The sequence below is a fragment of the Vitis riparia genome, chromosome 6 (genome assembly GCF_004353265.1).
Source record: "Vitis riparia cultivar Riparia Gloire de Montpellier isolate 1030 chromosome 6, EGFV_Vit.rip_1.0, whole genome shotgun sequence".
NCBI classification, from domain to species: Eukaryota; Viridiplantae; Streptophyta; class Magnoliopsida; order Vitales; family Vitaceae; genus Vitis; species Vitis riparia.
This window is the reverse complement of record NC_048436.1, coordinates 11977696-11991607: the sequence shown is the minus strand read 5'-3', so window position 1 is coordinate 11991607 and position 13912 is coordinate 11977696. Positions and strand designations below refer to the sequence as shown.

Here is a 13912-nt window from a genome sequence, read left to right as displayed (position 1 = left end):
CTGTACGAGCGATCACGTCATTGTCCTATCCAGTTTTAATAATGGAAGGCATTTTGTCTAATTGGTCACAACAACTAAGTTTTGTTTTCAACATAGACCACACCTGTACGATATCTCACATTGTTGTCTTGTCTGGTTTTCATCACAGATCGCACCGAGTCAGTTAGGTCCTTACAGTTCAGTTTTGGTTTTGGTATAGACTAGACCTATACGATTGGTCACGTCGTTATCGTGTCTGGTTTTCATCACAAATTGAACCCAGTTTGATCGGTCACTGTAACCAGTTTCATTTTTGGCATAGACCGCATCTATACAATAAATTACATAGTTATCCTATTTGGTTTTTGTGAATCAACACCCAATCCAATCTATTATGAAAGTTTGGTATCGTTTTCGATGCAGACCGTACCTATAAGATAGGTCATGTCATTGTCATGTCTTGTTTTCATAATAAACGACACCCGATCTCATCAGTAACGATAGTTCAATGTCATTTTAGGTGTATATCACACCTATCTATTTGATCACATCATTTTCCTATCTAGTTTTTGTCATGGACCACACCTTGTCGGTAGGTCATGACAGTTCAATATTTTTTTTTTAGCGTAGATTGCAGTTGTACATTCGGTCATATTGTTGTCCTATCTTGTTTTCGTCACAAACTACACTTGGTGGGATTGGTCATGATAACTCAATTTCGTTTTCAGCATAGACCCTGTACAATTAGTCATGTCGTTTCCTATTTGGTTTTCCTCATAGAACGTACTCGGTCCAATCGATCATGACAACCCAGTTTCATTTTCGGGTAATCCTTACCTGTACGATTGGTCAAGTCGTTATCTTATATGGTTTTCATCACATGTCGCAGTCAGTCAAATAGGTCCCAATAGTTCAGTTTCAGTGTCGGCATATACCATGCCTATATGATTGGTAACATCATTGTCTTATCTGGTTTTTGTCACAAACTAGACATGGTTCAACTGGAAAAAGTCTGATGGATCACGATAACTTAGTTTCATTTTCGATGTAGACCACATATTTATGATTAGCCACATAGTTATCCTATGTGGTTTTTGTCATAGTTGGCACTCGATCCAATCGGTCATGACAACTTAGTTTCATTTTCGGCATAGACCGCACCTGTACGATTGGTCATGTCATTGTCCTGTCTTATTTTCATAAAAAATCACACCTAGTCAAATGGGTCCTAATAGTTCAGTTTCGGTTTTGGCATAGACTAGACCTATTGATTGGTTATGTTGTTGTCCTATTTGCTTTTTGTCATAGACCATACTCGGTTCGATTACACACGGTAGCTTAGTTTCATTTTTAGTGTAGATCGCACATGTACAATCGGTCTCATCGATTTTCTATTCAGTTTTCATCATAGATTACACATGGTCAGATAGGTCGTGATATTTCAAATTTAGTTTATGTGTAGATCAAACCTATACAACCAGTCACATCATTGTCTTGTTTGGTTTTTGTCGCAGATAACACACGATTCAATTGGTCAAGATAGCTTAGTTTCATTTTCTGCATAGACCCCATCTGTACGATCAGTTACATAGTTGTCTTATCTTGTTTTTATCATAATCGACACCCAATCCAATCGGTCACGAAATTTGATTATAGTTTTTAATGTAGACCGCACCATTATGATTAGTCATATTGTTTTCCTGTTGGTTTTTTCATAGATGGAACCCGATCTGATTAATCATAACAACTCAGTTTTTTTTTTTTTTTGGTACAAACCGCACCTATCTGATCGGTCATGTTATTGTCCTGTGTGGTTTTCCTCATAGACTGCACCTAGTTAAATAGGTTCTAACAATTTAGTATCGGTTTCGATGTAGACCAAACCTATATGATTGGTCAAGTTGTTATCCTGTTTGGTTTTTGTCACATACCATACCTAGTTTGATCAGTCACAACATATCAATTTCATTTTTGACATAGACTGCATCTATATGATTAGCCCCATTGTTTTCCTTTATGATTTTCGTAACGGTTAACAATTGATCCGATTGGTCACAATAGTTATATTGGGAACCCTAGATTACTCCATTCCTATGCCCTAAATCATGTAGGGTGCATGCAAATCTATCATAGGTTCTTTAAATCTATTCAAGGGATAAACAAATATTAAAAAATAATAAGAATACAATAGAAAACATAGATCTAGAGAATAAAGCCACATACATTTGATCTAAATGTTACCGGATCAATTCTAATCGATGTAGATAACTCCAAAGTCCTAGTAGATCTCATAAACTCTATGATCTTCCGCCCTGATTACTACTCAAAAAGTGCTATTTGATAGCTTGTAATTAACTCTTTTAAACACTTTTGAGTAGTTGTTATTACCTTTTAACTAAATTAACATATTAAGGACATTTGCAATCATTTCTAATCAAATTGTGTAAGTTTTGGTGTTTTTGTTAGTAATTTGATCACCAAAGCAATCCAAGATTGAGGAGAGTTCTTTGGAATCCATGGCAAAGCAATGGGAAGCTCATTAACATGAAGAACCAAAGCTTTGAAGCTTTATAGTCCTTTGCCATAAGCAAATCATGAATGCAAGAAGGGAAAGCAAAGAGAGAAATCTAACATGAAGCATTCAAGAGGACAACAACTGTCAGCCACTTTTGGAGTACTTCTTGGAGCTCAATTTATGCATACTATATGTTGTTTCGAAGCTTGGGAAGTCAGCAATCCAACGCTTTAAAAAGTGCCTGATTCGAAGTTGAAATGAAGAAGTTAGATCCATTGGAAGCTAATCACACCAAGCTGAAGGCCAATTTCGTGGGCTGTGAAATTAGCCTTTGGCTGTGAAATCACAAGAGGATGGCTGCGAAATCAGCCTTTGGCTGCGAAATGGTGTCCTTTAGGTTGCAAAATTTCACAGCCATCTTGCACGGCTGTGAAATTCTCCTGAGTGCTTCCCGATATTTGCGACCTACATTTTTAGATTTTTTGCTTTAGATATTTGATGTCTAAATCCCCATTCTCTCCTTATAATCCACCTATCATAGGATTCCTTAATTATTAAGCAAGAACAAAGGGTAAATAGCCTCATATATATTGTTTGTAATTTCCATTACATTGATATGTCAGGGAGCTTGTTCTCAGACACAACTTTTGTATAGTTTTGCAAGGAAGTAAAATACAGAGCTTTTGCTCTGCTTTACCTACTGTAGACCCTCAATTTTGTCCCTCGACACTGGCATTTATCCTTCGGGTGTCACATCCACCCATTGTTCGCATATGGCACCACTAGGGCCCCTTTTGGGCTTAGTTGGTGTCCGAGCCTCGTGTGGGTTTGTTTGTGGTCCATTGTGGTGCATATGTGGTTCATTTTGGAGGCTCACCATGGCCATTTTCCTAGTCATTCACATCACACTATAGGAAGGAAGTGGGGTCATCTCGATGTTTTAGCTTAGTTGGAGTTTATAGGGGCATGTTGAGGTTCGGAGCACTTGGGCTTGTTTTGATCGTATCTCCCTCATCCAAACTCAGAATCAAGAACCGTTTCTTTTTATGGATTCCTTATTTTCCAGGAACATTCTGTAAAATTTTCAAAATTTTTTTGCAACCGGTCGGCTGGTTGGCAGCCGGTTCAGCTGGTTCATCGAGTCAGCCAGTGTAGAACACTGATTTTTGGTAATTGTTTTGATCATATCTCCCTCTTCCGAACTCGGAATCATGCACCATTTTTTTTCATGGATTCCTTACTATTCTAGGAACATTCTATCAAATTTTCAAAATTTTTTGCCATCGGTTCGACCGGTGGGCATCCGGTTCGTCAGGTTCAGCCGGTTCATTGAGTCAGCTGAGGTAAAACACTAATTCTATTAATTTTGAGGCCCAAATCCTACATGGCTCAGGCCCGTAAGCTCCAGATTGGTTTTGGGCAATGTTGTGGGTCCATTTTGGGCCTTGGTCTGGGTTCCTTGTAGCCCACCATGAATCCATATGGATTCTTGGTGGTGAAGCAAGCTGAAAGCTGAAGGGAGTGAGCTGGCCTTGTAAGTTTAAGAGAAGTAATGAGGGGTGTGGTTCCCATGCTGATGAAGGGGATTTCGGTGCTGAAGGGGAAGGAACCCAGGAGGCTCAGATGCTGAGAGGGGTATGAGTATAAAAGGTGGGAAGAGAGGAGAGCAAAGGACCTTTTGGATTTTCTGAGAGAGGGAAAATTTTGCTGGTGAGAGAAAGAAAAAGGTCAGGAGCATCTTCTGAGTTGAGAGCGTGGGGGAAAGCTTCAACACTGTGGTTTCTTTGAAGAGGAGAGTGACAGCATCTTAGTTTTGGGAGTCATCATTGGCATACACGAATCATATTTGGTGGAGATTCTGAGGTAAGCTTGCTGAATTTTCTTTGCTGACAGTTTATCTTCCTCGTCTTCGTATTTTTTCCTCCTTCCTCATCATCTTTTCTTCCCTTTGATATGAAGATTGTATTGCTTGGGTGTGGATAATAAAGGCCACACATGATTGTTGTTGATTGGTTATGAATAGTTTAGGATCTTTCTGATCGAATTTAGGATTTTTTATCAACCGGCTGAACCGGTTGGGAGCCGGTTCAACCGGTTCAGCACCATAACTGGCTGCCTCTGTCAGCCATGGGGAACACGTGCCTTTCTTGGTCTGGTTCTCACTCATCCAGGCTCGGAATTGAGAACCGTTTCTTTTGTTTGCTTCCTTAATCACTTAGAAACTTTCTGACCGAATTTGGGATTTTTTATCAACCGGATGAACTGGTTGGGAACCGGTTCAACCGGTTCAGCACCATAACTGGCTGCCTCTATCAGCCATGGGGAACACCTGCCTTTCTTGGTCTGGTTCTCACTCATCCGGGATTGGAATTGAGAACCGTTTCTTTTGTTTGCTTCCTTAATCACTTAGGAACTTTCTGACCGAATTTGGTATTTTTTATCAACCAGATGAACCAGTTGGGAACCAGTTCAACCGGTTTAGCACAATAGCTGGCAGCCTCTGTCAGCCATGAGGAACACCTGCCTTTCTTGGTCTGGTTCTCACTCACCCGGGATTGGAATTGAGAATCGTTTCTTTTGTTTGCTTCCTTAATCACTTAGGAACTTTCTGACCAAATTTGGTATTTTTTATCAACCAGATGAACCAGTTGGGAACCAGTTCAACCGGTTTAGCACAATAGCTGGCAGCCTCTGTCAGCCATGAGGAACACCTGCCTTTCTTGGTCTGGTTCTCACTCATCCGGGCTCAGAATTGAGAACCGTTTCTTTTTTTTGCTTCCTTAATCACTTAGGAACTTTCCGAGTGAATTTGGGATTTTTTATCAACCGGATGAATCATTTGGGAACCAGTTCAACCGGTTCAGCACAATAGCTGGCAGCCTCTGTCAGCCATGAGGAACACCTGGCTTTCTTGGTCTGGTTCTCACTCATCCGGGATCGGAATTGAGAACCATTTCTTTTGTTTACTTCCTTAATCACTTAGGAACTTTCTGACCAAATTTAGGATTTTTTATCAACCAGATGAACCGGTTGGGAACCGGTTCAACCGGTTCAGCCCCATAACTGGCTGCCTCTGTCAGCCATGAGGAACACCTGCCTTTCTTGGTCTGGTTCTCACTCATCCGGGATCGGAATTGAGAACCGTTTCTTTTGTTTGCTTCCTTAATTACTTAGGAACTTTCTGACTGAATTTGGGATTTTTTTATCAACCGGTTCAATCGGTTCAGCACCATAACTGGCTGCCTCTATCAGCCATGAGGAACACCTGCCTTTCTTGGTCCGGTTCTCACTCATCCAGGCTCGGAATTGAGAACCATTTCTTTTGTTTGAATCCTCACTCATTTAGGAGTTTTCTAGAAAAATTTGGGAATTCTTATCAATAGGTAGTACCAGTTGAGAACTAGTTCAACCTGTTATACTGAAGGACTTTAGGTAGCCCTCGATTTTGGCATTTTTCGAGCCCTTATCCATTGGGGCTCAAACCCATTTGCTATAGGGCACTTGTGAGCCATCTTGAAGGTTTAAGTCAGTGTTTGATTTCAGTTAGTATGGGCAATTTTGAAGTTATGGGTGGTGTGGTCTAGGTAAGTCTAGTTTGATTTGTATGACATTCGGGGAGTCCATTACCTGATCTCAACCAGCCTTCTTCCTTTTTGGCACAAAATTTGATGCTTGATTCTGAATACATGTTGTGTGGCTGACTCATCCTCTGCTGTAGCACATGGCTAGGGACCACAGGTATGCATCATTGGTTTTGATTGTTGAATCATATGCATGCATGGTGCCTAATCCTGAATTTTTGTTACATGTTTATCTGTGTTTGGCTGACCTTTTATACAGCGCATGGCTGGGGACCACAAGTAAGCACCCATTGTTTTGGGTTGGTTGAATTCATATGCATGCCAAATACCAATTAGGATTGTGTGATTCATGACATCTATTTAGCCTAGGGTTTCATCTTTGACCCATAGGCTCCCACATACCCCAATTCATTAGTAGAGACCGAGTTCCGGGCCTAGAGGGGTGCTACCTCGCATGAGGTACCTTCCCAATGGGTAACCTGATCCCCGGACCCAGAATCTAGTTTGTGCAGACCGCTTTTTTTCTATACTGGGGTCATTAGGGGTTTTGGTTCTTACTTAATTTTCCCCATTTTAAAAATAAAAATAAAAAGTAAGTGGCGACTCCATACAACATCGTTCCTCACCAGGGACGGGTTTTTCAAAACTGGAGAACTCAATTTTTTCATTCCTTCTTCTCTTTTAATAGCGAGTCGCACCGGTCCGATGGATCGGGTGAGGGTCCACACCTACTCAATTTGATTGTATTGTATTTATTTTTCTTACTAGCCAAACAAGCTCTAAGGATGTTTCCTCAGAGAATGAGTGGCTAGATTTTTAGTTCCTTGGAGCTAAGGTAGCCGGGTAAGGCTCCGAATGCAAGAGTTGGTAGTTTTGTTGTTTCAACTGTTAATGAAGAGAAAGTGTAACCCATTAATGATTTCTATGTTTTTAGTTAACTTAAAAAGCCTTCAATTCACCTGAGCCAACACTTGGTAAGGCAAGTGATCTCCGTCCATGGAGATGCACTAGTTTATCTCTTGCGAGCTTTTGGGAGGTGACTTGAAGGTAGGATTTTCTAGAATTGCCAACACTTGGTAAGCTTTTGGACTCTAAGGAGACATCCATTAGTTATCTCTTGCAAGCTTGAGAAGGGAAGTCCAAGGTTAATGATCACCTTGAATGGCGAATGCTAGGTGAGAGGCACGAGCAATTGCAAGTTACATCAGTGAGAGGGAATTAGTGCTGAAATCCATTAAAGGAAAGCATCTGTACAACACCGGTTGGAGAATTAACTATATGTTAATTCTCTAATGCGAGGAAAAGATTCAAGTGACCGGAGCTCTGTTTTTGCATGAGGAGCCTCCCCTGTGAACCTAAAACTCCAAGGAATGCTTTTCTTCATAAGTAATTCCCATTACTTTCTTTTTAGTTAGCGTAAAACAAACTCTTTTTCAACCAAAGTTTATGTTTTCTTCTTAAGCTAACCTTGAAATGAAAAAGCACCAATTCAACTTTGAATTGGTATTAGTTGTGAGTTGAAAACCCTTCCCAGTGAACGATCCTAGAGCCACTATGCTATATTAGCTAAGGCTATCTTAGTGCATGGTGATATATGTTATAAATTTTGTTGATTACTCCCGTCTGAGGACCAAACTCATGATATACCAATTGGGAATGAATCAAATGGCGCCATTGCCAGGGAAGGTGCCAACTTCATAGTGATATTATTTCAACATACTTGTGATTTTCATCACAAGTTTGGTGATTTTTTTTCTTTCATTTTACTAACTCTTTTAATTGTTTATTTTACTTGTTCATATTCTAACATATCTTTTAATTTAGTTTTAGTTAATCTAAGTTTTTTTTGTAGTCTTGTTTTCATTTTTTTTCTTTTGTCTTTGCTTTTGTTACAGTTGATACTAGTTGTGTATGCCAAATTGGATACGAGATAGTGGAGGAAGGCTTGTTAAACATGAAACACCTCATAACAAGGAATTGGAATTGAGCTTGAACATCATGGAAACTATACCTGAAGATCAGTATAGTCACCATGGTCATTAGGACAATCCCAATGAATTCAGATCAATGAGGGACCGTATGCATCCACCTCGTATGAGTGCACCATCATGTATAGTGCCCCCTATAGAGCAGCTAGTGATCAGACCACATATTGTTCCACTTCTACCAACTTTCCATGGGATGGAAAGTGAGAATCCTTATGTACATATCAAGGAATTTGAAGATGTTTGTAATACAGTCCAAGATGGAGGATCTTCAATTGACTGGATGAGGCTTAAGCTATTTCGTTTTACTTTAAAGGATAAGGCCAAGATTTGGCTTAATTCTTTAAGGTGAAGGAGTATCCATACTTGGACTGATTTACAAGCTGAATTCCTCAAGAAGTTTTTCCTACTCACAGAACAAATGGCTTGAAAAGGCAAATTTCAAACTTCTCCGCTAAAGAGAATGAGAAATTCTGAGTGTTGGGAAAGATACATGGAAGCCATCAATGCTTGTCCTCACCATGGTTTTGATACGTGGCTATTGGTGAGTTATTTTTATGATGGGATGTCTTCCTCAATGAAGCAACTCCTCGAGACAATGTGTGGAGGAGATTTCATGAGTAAGAATCCAGAGGAAGCTATGGATTTCTTGAGTTATGTGGCTAAAGTTTCAAGAGGATGGGATGAACCGAACAAGGGAGAAGTGGGAAAAATGAAGTCTCAACTGAATGCTTTCAATGCCAAGGCTGGGATGTACACCTTGAATGAAGAAGTTGATATGAAAGCAAAATTTGCAGCTATGACAAGAAGATTAGAGGAGCTAAAACTGAAAAAGATGCATGAAGTGCAAGCTGTTGCTGAAACACCAGTGCAAGTAAAGCCATGTTTTATTTGTCAATCTTATGAACACTTGGTGGAGGAGTGCCCTACAATTCCAGTTGCTAGAGAAATGTTTGGAGATCAAGCAAATGCCATTGGACAATTCAAGCCTAATAGCAATGCTTCGTATGGAAACACTTACAACTCAAGTTGGAGGAACCATCCAAATTTTTCATTGAAGCCAAGAACACCTCACTACCAACAGCCGGCTTAACCATCTCAACAAGCTTCAAGTCTTGAACAAGCAATAGTGAATCTTAGCAAGGTTGTGGGAGATTTTGTTGGAGACCAAAAATCCATCAATGCTCAACTCAGTCAAAGAATTGACAGTGTAGAGAATACTTTGAATAAAATGATGGATGGGATGCAAAATGACTTATCTCAGAAGATAGATAATCTCCAATACTCAATCTCAAAGCTCACTAATTTGAACACAGTGCAAGAGAAGGGAAGATTTCCTTCTTAACCTCACCAAAACCCCAAGGGTATCCATGAAGTGGAAACTCATGAGAGAGAATCTTCACATGTGAGAGATGTTAAAGCCTTGATCACTCTAAGGAGTGGTAAAAAGGTTGAGTTGCCAACACCCAAGCCACATGTTAAAGAGGAAGAAGAAGAAGAGACAAAGAAGAGAGAGGAAATCAAAGGAAATAAGAAAGATATCAGTGAAGGGAAAGAGGACCATGATTCAACAGTGAATGCAAATCCGAAGAAAAAGCTTATTAAGGAAGAAATGATGAAGAAACACATACCTCCACCTTTTCCTCAAGCTTTGCATGGGAAAAAGGGGATTAGAAATGCATAAGAAATCCTTGAAGTATTGAGACAAGTGAAAGTCAATATTCCATTGCTGGATATGATTAAACAAGTTCTAACATATGCAAAATTCCTAAAGGACTTGTGTACTATCAAAAGAGGGTTGAATGTGAACAAGAAAGCCTTCTTGACTGAGCAAGTAAGTGTTATCATACAATGCAAGTCTCCTTTGAAGTACAAAGATCTGGGATGTCCTACCATTTCAATTATGATTGGGGGTAAGGTAGTGGAAAAAGCTTTGTTAGACTTAGGAGCAAGTGTGAATTTGCTACCATACTCTGTCTACAAGCAATTGGGACTTGGTGAATTGAAGCCAATATAAATCACTCTATCTTTAGCTGATAGATCAGTGAAAATTCCAAGGGGGATAATTGAAGATGTCTTAGTTCAAGTTGATAATTTCTACTATCTAGAAGATTTTGTTGTTCTTGATACGAACCCCTTTGTTAAGGAATCTAATTATGTTCTAATCATCCTTGGAAGACCATTCCTTGCTACCTCAAATGCAATCATCAATTGTAGGAATGGACTCATGCAAATCACTTTGGCAACATGACACTCGAGCTCAATATCTTTTATATGTCCAAAAAGCTAATCACTCCGGAAGAAGAAGAAGGTCCAGAAGAGGTATGCATTATTGACACTCTAGTGGAGGATAACTGTAATCAGAATATGCAAGACAAGTTGAATGAAAGTCTTGGGGATCTTGAAGAAGGGTTGCCTGAACCCTCTGATGTGCTTGCTACTCTACAAGGTTGGAGGAGGAGAGAAGAGATTCTACCTTTGTTCAATAAAGAGGAGGCACAAGAAGCTACTAAGGAAGAGATCTCAAAGCTCAATTTGAAACCTCTGCCCATGAAGTTGAAATACACGTACCTGGAAGAAAAAAAATAATGCCCTGTTGTTATTTCTTCATCTCTTACCACTCATCAGGAGATTTCTCTACTTAAAGTTCTCAAGAGGTGTAAGAAAGAAATAGGATGGCAAATATCTAACTTGAAAGACATCAGTCATTTGGTTTGTACACATCATATATATATGGAGGATGAAGCTAAACCAATTCGTCAACCTCAAAGAAGATTGAATCCTCATTTGTAAGAGGTGGTGCGAGCTGAGGTGCTGAAACTACTTCAAGCAGGTATTATTTATCCCATATCTGACAGCCCTTGGGTGAGTCCTACTCGAGTGGTACCAAAGAAGTTAGGGATTATTGTGGTTCAAAATGAAAATGAAGAAGAAATTGCTACACACCTCACTTCAGGTTGGAGGGTGTGTATTGATTATAGGAAATTGAATGCCGTGACAAGGAAATATCATTTTCCACTGCCATTTATTGATCAAGTGTTGGAGAGAGTCTCTAGCCATCCTTTCTATTGTTTCTTGGATGGGTACTCAGGGTATTTTCAAATTGAAATTGATGTTGAAGATCAGGAGAAGACCACTTTCACATGTTTCGTCCTTATTTGGTAGGGTCTTTCATCATTGTTTTCACTGACCATTCAGCCTTGAAGTATTTATTGACAAAGCAAGATGCAAAAGCAAGGTTGATTAGATGGATTCTTTTATTACAAGAGTTCGATCTCCAAATCAGAGACAAGAAAGGAGTGGAGAATGTGGTAGCTGACCACCTTTCAAGGTTGGCTATAACACACAATTCCCATGTCTTACCTATTAATGATGACTCTCTTGAGGAATCACTCATGTTGCTAGAGAAAACTCCTTGGTATGCTCATATTGCTAACTATTTGGTTACTGGTGAAGTTCCAAGTGAGTGGAAAGCATAAGACAGAAAGCACTTCTTTGCAAAGATTCATGCTTATTATTGGGAAGAGCCTTTTCTTTTCAAGTATTGTGCTGATCAGATAATAAGAAAGTGTGTCCCTGAATAAGAGCAATAAAGAATCCTTAGCCATTGCCATGAGAATGCATGTGGAGGCCACTTTGCCTCTCAAAAAACAGCCATGAAGGTGTTGCAATCAGGGTTTACTTGGCCATCACGTTTCAAAGATGCCCACATCATGTGTAGGAGCTGTGATAGATGCCAAAGGCTCGGGAAGCTAACAAAAAGAAATTAAATGCCCATGAACCCCATCCTAATAGTTGATCTCTTTGATGTTTGGGGTATTGACTTCATAGGACCTTTCCCAATGTCTTTTGGTAACTCTTATATCTTGGTGGGGGTGGACTATGTTTCTAAATGGGTTGAGGCAATCCCCTATAAACACAATGATCATAGGGTGGTTCTCAAATTTCTTAAGGAGAACATCTTCTCAAGATTTGGGGTTCCCAAGGCCATAATCAGTGATGGAGGTACTCATTTTTGCAACAAACCTTTTGAAACCCTATTAGCCAAGTATGGAGTGAAGCATAAGGTAGCTACACCTTATCATCCTCAGACTTCCGGGCAAGTAGAGCTAGCAAACAGGGAAATCAAGAACATATTGATGAAGGTGGTGAACACGAGCAGAAAAGATTGGTCTATTAAGCTTCATGATTCACTATGGGCATATAGAACAGCTTACAAGACTTTTCTTGGCATGTCTCCCTATCTAGGCGTCTATGGCAAAGCATGCCATCTCCCTGTGGAAGTTGAATATAAGGCTTGGTGGGCAATCAAAAGGTTAAACATGGACTTGATCAGAGCTGGGGCAAAGAGGTGCTTAGACCTTAATGAGATGGAGGAATTAAGAAATGATGCTTACATCAATTCCAAAGTTGCAAATAGAGGATGAAGAGGTGGCATGATCAATTAATCTCCAACAAAGAATTCCGGAAAGGACAAAGAGTCTTACTCTATGATTCAAGGCTCCATATCTTTCCTGGGAAGCTCAAGTCAAGGTGGATAGGCCCTTTCATTATTCACCAAGTGCATCTCAATGGAGTGGTGGAATTATTGAATGCCAATGGCATAGACATCTTTAAAGTCAATGGTCATCATCTCAAGCCATTCATTGAGCCATTCAAGCAAGAAAATGAGGAAATCAACCTATTTGAGCCACAGAAAGTCTAATTAGAGAAGAGTTAGATGGACTTGGTTTCACCAAAGTCCATATTTTTTGTTTAATTTTGTTAATTTATAAGCTTTATAAATTGTTTTGATTTTAATTTTGGTCTTAAATTGTGTTATTTATATGTAACTTAATCTTTTTGAATGATCAAAATCAGGAGGAATTGCAAAGAAATTGAAAGAAGGAAGTTGGGAATCAAGAGGAGCTCAAAAGCAAGGAAAAGGCATGGTCTGCGAAATTTTGCAGCCTAAAAAGGGCCCCTGTGAAAATGGCCCTTGGCTGCGAAATAATTTCGCAGCACCCAAGTAGCTGCTGCAAAAACACCCATCGATTGCGAAATGATTTCGTAGCCCTATGCCCCCCTCTATGAAAATTTTCGCAGCTGCGAAACACCCCTTTGGCACACGAGTGCCATTTCGCAGACCCCCCCCTTCATTTCGCAGCTGCGAAATGGTTGCGAAATCCTCCACGCCTAAAAAACCCAATTTTCGCAGTCGAGCCCCCATTTCGCAGGTGGTTTCGTAGTTGTGAAACCACCCCCTGGCACACGAGTGCCATGTCGCAGCCCTCCACCCTCATTTCGCAACTGTGAAATGGGCTGCTAAATGGCTGCAAAAGTGCCTCTCCGCTGCGAAATCGACCCTCCCTTGCGAAATCGGCCATCTACTGCGAAAATGAAAAACGTCCCTTGGCATCCTTTTTAAACGTTATAAATTCCCTATTCTATATTTTAACCGGTCATTAGAACTTCAAAAAGGTACCAAAGAGGAGCCAAGCTAGAGCAACTCCCCGTTTGACCTCTTCGCCTGAGCCAAGCCGCGTGCACCTCCGGCCACTTCTCTGAGACAGCCATGGCTAGAACCCGAGGAGCTAAGTCCTCATCCCTATCATCTCACCTGAGAGTCCCAAGAGAGAGTCGTGTCCAAGCTACCACACCCGAGCCTCCGCGGCCACCGGTCGTCCCACCTCCGGTTGAGGACGCGCCCATGAGTCCTCCTATGAGGCGCTATCAAACATGAAGGTCACTCACCATGGCCGGAGCGAGCTCTTCCCGAGGCCAAAAGTCAAGTAGTGGTCCCCCAAAGAAGAAAGACAAGGTCTCAGAGCCAATTGATTTAACGGAGCCGTCTTCATAGCTTGAATCAAAGC

At 40.4% G+C, this 13912-nt stretch overlaps 1 pseudogene; it reads left to right on the top strand.

Annotated features, from left to right (window-relative positions):
• Window positions 1-9693: 9693 nt before the first annotated feature.
• LOC117916117 lies at window positions 9694-12609 on the top strand (annotated as a pseudogene).
• The last annotated feature ends 1303 nt before the right edge of the window (window positions 12610-13912 follow it).